We start from the raw sequence: 7706 nt of genomic DNA, 5'->3' as shown, positions 1-7706 counted from the left end.
TATATATATATCACGTATCCACACACTCCCAGCTTCGTCTGGAACAACGTTACATTTTCAGTCTACAAACACAAACTCCTTTCGGACTCAACGCAACCCCCTCCTCTTAATAACTGTCTCTACACCCTCTTTACACAACAACTTTTTATCTTATTTTATCCTATCTTATATTCACTCACCTTTTACACTTTTATTCGCTTTTTTTTAGATTTTTTATCATTTTTTCCGTCGAATTTTTTAATAAATATATTTTTCATAATTGTATTAATTTCTGTCTTATCCCTTCCATTTTTATTTTTTATCTTGTATCTGTTATTTTTTTACATATTTCTTTATTCATTAATTTTATTTTTCATCTTGTACTTTTTTATTTTTTCCCTATTTTTAAATTTTATTTCTGTATACACGCACACATACAAACACACATACATACACACATATGAACGCACATATACCTCCCACACGCACCACACGCACACACATACATGGACGCACGCACACACACACATACACACGTATACACACAGGCACATGCGCGCATACACATACACAAACGTACGCGCACACACAAACGCACGCACGCACACAGGAACGCATGCATACCTCCACACACACAACCCCCCACACACACACATAAACACACGCATACATATACACACATGCGCACATACACGCACGCATACACACCTGAATGCATATATACCTCACATATACTTCCCACATACACATGCACACACACACACACATGCTCGTACACACGCACACATACATAAGCACATACACACACGCACAAACATACACGCACAGGAATGTACATACACATACCTAACACACACACACAACCCCACGCACACGCACACATATGCACACACAACTACACACACGTACATACACGCACACGCATATATACCTTCCACACAGACCACACACTCGTACATACACGCACACAATTACACAGACACGGGCATACACACACGCACGCGCGCACACAGGAACGCACATATACCTTCACACACACAGCTCCATACACAACTCCACGCACACACACATACACACACGTACAATAACACACACATACACACCACACAAAACACACACGCACAACATACAAGACTTCAAAACAGCAAGAAGCTATCCATCGATCCCATATCCATGCAGAAACTCCACAACAAGTCCGTAAAACGCGGTTGCTATGCCTTTTCAGGGTATACGAAACAAGCGTACATCTCTAGGTCATACTCCTGCGATTTCTCGAAGACTTGTCGCAGTCTGAATATTTTGGTCGGTTGTGGTGCGTCCAGGGCCAAAACCACACTATACGCCAGCTAGCTTGGATTCCACAATATCCCTGCATCTCTTTGACAAACATCCAGCATAGACTTTATCCAGGACGCTTAGCAAGGAATAGCTTAATTCCTCTATAATTAGAAAATCTCTTTTGTCACCGTTTTTGAAAATTTGAATGATAGTTCATCCTCTCCAGAGAGCCTTGCCACATTTGAGCTCTTCGATTGTTTTTGTGACCTCAGTCTTCGAGAGGTTAGTCATCACTCCTAGATGCATTTCATGCAGGTCAGAAGATATTGTGACCAGGTTTAGGAGATCAGCAAAGTATACTCTCCACCTCGTGAGGATACACCTCTCTTCAGAGAGAAGGACTCCAGACGAGTTCCTGATAGCAGGTGTGGAGGGGACTTCTTATCACGAAGTCGGCATATGGTCTGCCAGAATACTTTATTTGCTGATCTAAAGTCGAATTCGAACTTAACCCCGAAGTCATCCCATGGCTAAATTTTAGACGTCTTTAATGTCTCTGCTGAGGCTTTTCGCGCCTGCTTGTGCCGCAAGTGCAAGAAGGGGGACTTATTTCCAAGCCAAGTTTTGTAAGCTTTCTTCTTTGCTTGGATGGCATCTTTAACCTCTTTTAACTATAATATTCATCGCATAAATTCTTGTAGCTGAGGGTAGCTGCTGCTATTCTTTAGTCGGAAAGGTCACCAATTTGTAACATAAATTCAGTAATTGCTCATTAAGCATAAAAATCAATGTGCATCGATGCATCGGTGTGAAGAACAAAATGTATTATTAGGTTGTTCCGAAAATAATAGTCGCTCTAAGTGTTGTGTTTTGAAATGCAATTTTATCATAGTATTTTAATTATATTTTAGGTGAATTTCGACATACTTAGTAACTGACGTATTCTCTTTAATAATTTTCTACTTATTTCAGACAGAAAACATTCTTGAAGCATAGGCGCCCTTAATTATGAACATGACAAAAAAGAACCTTCGCTTACTTTTCTTGCATGAGTTCAAGCTTGTGCCCTGTTCACATGTCGACATACGGTACACCCAGATCAACCGTACCAAACAACCTACGCACGGCTAACTTTGTGTTCGTTCGACATGACACACGACGAAAACCCCTCCAGTTACCCTACGATGGTCCATATCAAGTCATACAACCGGGAGATAAATCATTCGAACTCCTAATTGGCGGACAAGACAGAGTCACCATCGATAGGTTGAAACCGCTCCATCTCGATATTGACAGCCCCGTTCAGGTAGCCCAACCACCAAACAGGGGAGTCCTAGACAGATCACACCAACCCTTGACAAGGAACAGTCACCAAAGAACCGAGTAACCACACGCATGGGCAGACGATTAAAACACCTTCCCGGTTCCAATGACAGTCACCAGTTCTGGGGTGGTAGGGAGCTATGTAGGGCAGGATTCATGACAGACGAACTGTAGACAGGAACTTCGCGGCGGGCTAGCTAGAAAGTTGGTCGGCAGCGAAGTGGACTTCCGGATTGAGAAGGAAAACATAATAATGTTAGTAGTGTGCATTAAATGAATCTGAATTAACTAAACAGAAATAACTGGCGACTTAAGCCCTGATGTACGTTAAGTAATAAACCTTTCATAAATATATTCTCGTCGCCACTAGTTTGTTTGTGTATAGCTTAACAAAGGTGTACAGGTATATTTTCATATATAACATATAAACATGTACATCTTTTAGAACATTGTTATTTTATAAGATTTTGCTGACAAATTCTTAAATTAACATAAACATTTATTTACATGAAAGAAAATTACCCGAGAACTTTCTTCTAATTCTTCCAAATCTTTCTGCTAAAACTATATTGAAATCATTTGTGGGGAAGAAAGAGAGAATCTTTTCGATCCGAAAGAAGGAGAAAAAAAACAACAAAAACAACCAAGAAAGATGTACATGTTTAGGCATAACTACAGGGTTTTACCCCCCAGACTTTCATTTTTCTGAAAGTTATGACTTCCCAAAGTCTGGTGGGTAAAACCCTGTAGTTATGCCCATGTTTATATGTTATATATGAAAATAAAATATAACGTTGACCACTAAAGTGGACATTTAATGTGCTAGAAGTAGACCACATCTTAGCACATTAAATGTCCACTTTAGTGGTCAACGTTATATATAAAAATATACTTTAATCCCCTGAGATCGCAGATATTGTTTCTGAATCTCTTTGATTCTTTAAATGTATTAGCTTCCTGGTAATAAATCGATATTAATTAATATATGATCTTTTACCCTATGTTTTAATTTGAAAATAAAATAGATATACCATGTATATTTATAGCTGTCTTTGTGCTAGAAGGAGTTATAATAGAATCTCATTACTAGAACACAAATTTGATAAGACCTCTCTATTCGTATTTGGATCAGGAGCACCGTTCCTTTAATCATTCCTTTCTGTATATAATCTAAGTATCAGACATACAAATATGGCAACTTTAACCCTTCTCCGTACATTGAAAAAAATTATGAACAGCTTTAATCAGTTTTTGACCCTCATTGAGGATCTCATCATCGGTGTCTGCTTCACTTGATCAATCACATAGAAGCAAATAGCCAATATGTTTAGATATACCAAAACCTAATAACTTCAGAGAACTGCGGTTACTAAGAATGCCATAAGTTTTTAACACTTTATTCAATATCAGTGGCCTTTCAACGGGGATTTCGGTCCACACAATTTCAAGGTATGTTATAATATACGAGAGGGTGTTGAAAAGTTCCTGACTTTAAAAGAATCACAAAAGGCCTGGTTGGAGGCCAAACCTCCAGAGTTCTTTTACAGGACTTAGAAAAACTGAAGGAACGCTACAATGTCTGAAGTCAAGATGGGAATATGTTGAATAAAATCAAAATTCACAGATCCTCCTGTATTTTCTTTTACCTCAAACCAGGAACTTTCCAGCACTCCACTTGAATGTAAACCTACGCAGCAGACATACAAACATGGTAAATTCAACCACTTCTCTGTATATTGAAAAACAAAAAGAAAATGAACAGCCTTCATCGATTTTCCATTGGTTTTTTCCATTCTTACTGGGGGTCTCATTAAGAGGTGTCGTCACATACATACATATTTCTGCACATAAATGCAGACATATATAATAGTTGGTGTGTCTGCATACATGTATGTATGATGTATGTACGTACTAACACATCGTTACTAATAGTTTCATGAAAGAATTTAAAAGAAAAAAAATCAATAATTGGACGATATAAGATTAGTAACTTCCCACGAATTTTTATGTTGTTCCTTCGTGGAAAGTCATTGCGCTCTTATATCATCAAATCATTGATTCGGTTTTTAACTTTAACGTATAGACCATTGAAATCAATGATTGTTAGTTCGTACGTTAATAATACCTATACCTACATGTATATTTTACTCTGCAATTGTATTGACAGCTCTATTTTTGTTCATATTTCATTTGCAGTATATCTATCTATCTATCTATCTATTTATCTAACTAACTCCACACACTCATATATCCACACGCACACACATACACAGTCAAATACACACGCCCCCCCACACACACATCACATACATATATCACCGGCTATTATAACTGTGCATTTAGAATGTCTGGTACCTATAAGACACGGCTGTGAGGCAGTGTGAATTCACTCATCTGGACACTCACCTCATAAGCATACAACAAAATGTTAATTCATAAATGACAAAATAACAACAGTGACGTAATTGCATTCATTAGCTTACAGCTGTTTCAACTATGAAAACACGCCATTTATCAACGAACGCCAAATTGTATTTGGATAGCTTTTTCCATGCAGGCATGGCCAATTGATTTAAAAGTTGCCTTCGCAACTATGAAATCTAATTTCAATCCTACTGCGTAGCATCTTAAGTATTTTTTTTTTTGCCATAGCCTGGGGGCGACCTAAGCCTTTGTAATTTAAATTGAGTAATTGGATAAACAGAAACGGTGCATAAAGTAACCGTTTCGATTCTTTGACTGTTTTCGGTCAATTCTATACAAACCATGTGTGATGACAACAGTTGCTATATATTGTTGGTTAATCGAGTAACTCTATTTTGTTCAACAACTATTGATGAGATGAATAAACACCGAAACGATAGGTGTGTCAAGAAATAATTTTCAACTCCTGAAGATCAATGGTCTCTAAAATTAGTTCAGTTCCTAAGAATTCTGTGGGAAAGTAGCTGATTCAAAAGTGAGTTCAACGCTCAGGGATTCTAAAAACCTGTTATACTCACAGTCTTACAGCAATTGTCTCCGAAGTGTGTGGTACTGCATCCCACTGATGTCATCATCAGGATTGTTTACAAAAACGTTAAGTGTAGACTCGTTCCAAGGTATTGTTGTGTTTATCGTCATCGTCGTCGGTCATCATCATCATCAGCTGTATTATCGTCATCGACGCCAGATCTTCTCCAGCACAACATCCTGCTACTAGTTCCTCTTCTCAGTCAGCTTCTTAGTTCTGCCTTTTCAAGTGTTTTTAAAAAGGACATGTATACATTTTCCTGGCCTCCTTTGGAGAGTATGTTTTATTTGTTTCTTTTGGCACATGTTTTCTTCAAATCATTTAGCCAATTACTTTTGCAAAATTCTTCCAACTTATAATATTGGTTTGGTTGACACCCAGTCTTCTCAGGAAAACATGGGTGAGGAATGGTATTGTAGAAAGTAGAGTAGCAGATTCGAAACCGAATTGCTGGAATAGCCAAGTAAAAGTCACGGTTTAGTCACAATCGTTAAACGTGATCGGCCGACTAACTGACCAGTCAACAGCAAGTCATTACATGATTCGACCTTCTAGAATTTTCTAGACAGCCTTCTAACGAGGCTTATAAAATGATGAACTTTTGATGCTATACTTCAGTGTTGGAGACCGTCGCGTTGACAACCACATTCTTGAACAACATACCAAACAGTTGTGTTAACAACTTCCTACTCATATTTCTCTTCTCCTTAAGGCGACGAGCTGGCAGAAACGGTAGCACGCCTGGCGAAATGCTTAGCAGCATTTCTTCTGTCTTTACGTTCTGAGTTCAAATTCCATCGAGGTCAACTTTGCCTTTCATCCTTTCGGAGTCAATAAAATTAGTACCAGCCAAGCACTGGGGTCGATGCAATCGACTTACCCCCTGCCCGAAATTTCTGGCATTGTGCCAAAATTTGAAATCCATTTTTCTCTTCTCCAGCCGAACAAATAGAAGCTACAGATTTGCAGCCATGAATTTAGCATGATATTTCTCCCGTTGTGACAGCGTAGTCACGGAACTATATGAGCCAGCTATTTTGCTATAACTACAAACGTTTGTCCCTCCTAATGTGTATAAACTGTTGTTTGTATTCTTCATTCAAAGAGCGACATGGAAAATACTGCATGTAGTAAATAAAGCTTCTGTTAATTGTTCACGTTTGTTGTTCATCACTTACACGCAGCCAACAACCCAATACAACCACAAGAAAAACACTGGCGCACCTCATGACAGTAGTATTTCTGGCAAGAGAGTATTTATGAGATGAGAAGAGACTCATTAAGAATACGACACAGTAAGAGGATGAAGAAAGTGGGCTGTGTCGGGTGGTCTTGAGTGTAGAGAGTATACAGCTAGCTTCTTCAGGGGCACACACGTAGTAGTAATAATTGTGGCACAGTGAAGAAAATGGTGTTAGCCAATGATTGCAGTGTGTTGGATATTGAATCATTGTTAATCTACCGGAGAGGTAGACTTATTTTGGAAGCAGTTTAAGTTGTTCGTTTCGTGAGGAGTAGAACAGGAATAGAACATCTTAGCAGCATTGTAGGCCCCGGAGAAATCAATATTCTGGGCCCTATAGCATTTAATTATTGACAACAAAGTAAAACATACATAGATCAGAATTTGGCTCCTAGACCCGTGAGGTCCCTGGGCAACTATACAGTGTGCTCATACCTTAAGGCGGTATTAGAGTAGAATGGGTACCAATCTACTGCAGAAAACATTCACAATTAACTCGGTATTTCGGGATCTCTTTCTGTCACATGAAAGTGTTCTGTTCCAGAAATATATGCAGTTGATTTGAACTCACAAACTAGTATTGAGTCGTGAGATATTATTAATTAGTTTAGTCTGAAGGAAAAGATTATGTGACATACCCGCTACAAGTGTGCCTTCTTTCTATTGACTTTCTTTCATCATAACTTCCAGAAAAATAAATATTTTTTAATGAAATTTTCTACAAATACGCTTTAGATGGTGTTGATGTAGATTAAATCGAAATTTACTGTGGAAAAAAAATAATTGGAAAGTCTTCTGCCTGTTTTCCGATGGTAGAATAGCAGATTCACACGAGTTTGCTTGGTTTCCTCATGTCTTTCCGAAAAATGG

The sequence above is a fragment of the Octopus bimaculoides genome, chromosome 8 (genome assembly GCF_001194135.2).
Source record: "Octopus bimaculoides isolate UCB-OBI-ISO-001 chromosome 8, ASM119413v2, whole genome shotgun sequence".
Classification (NCBI taxonomy): Eukaryota; Metazoa; Mollusca; class Cephalopoda; order Octopoda; family Octopodidae; genus Octopus; species Octopus bimaculoides.
This window is presented reverse-complemented; position numbering follows the sequence as displayed.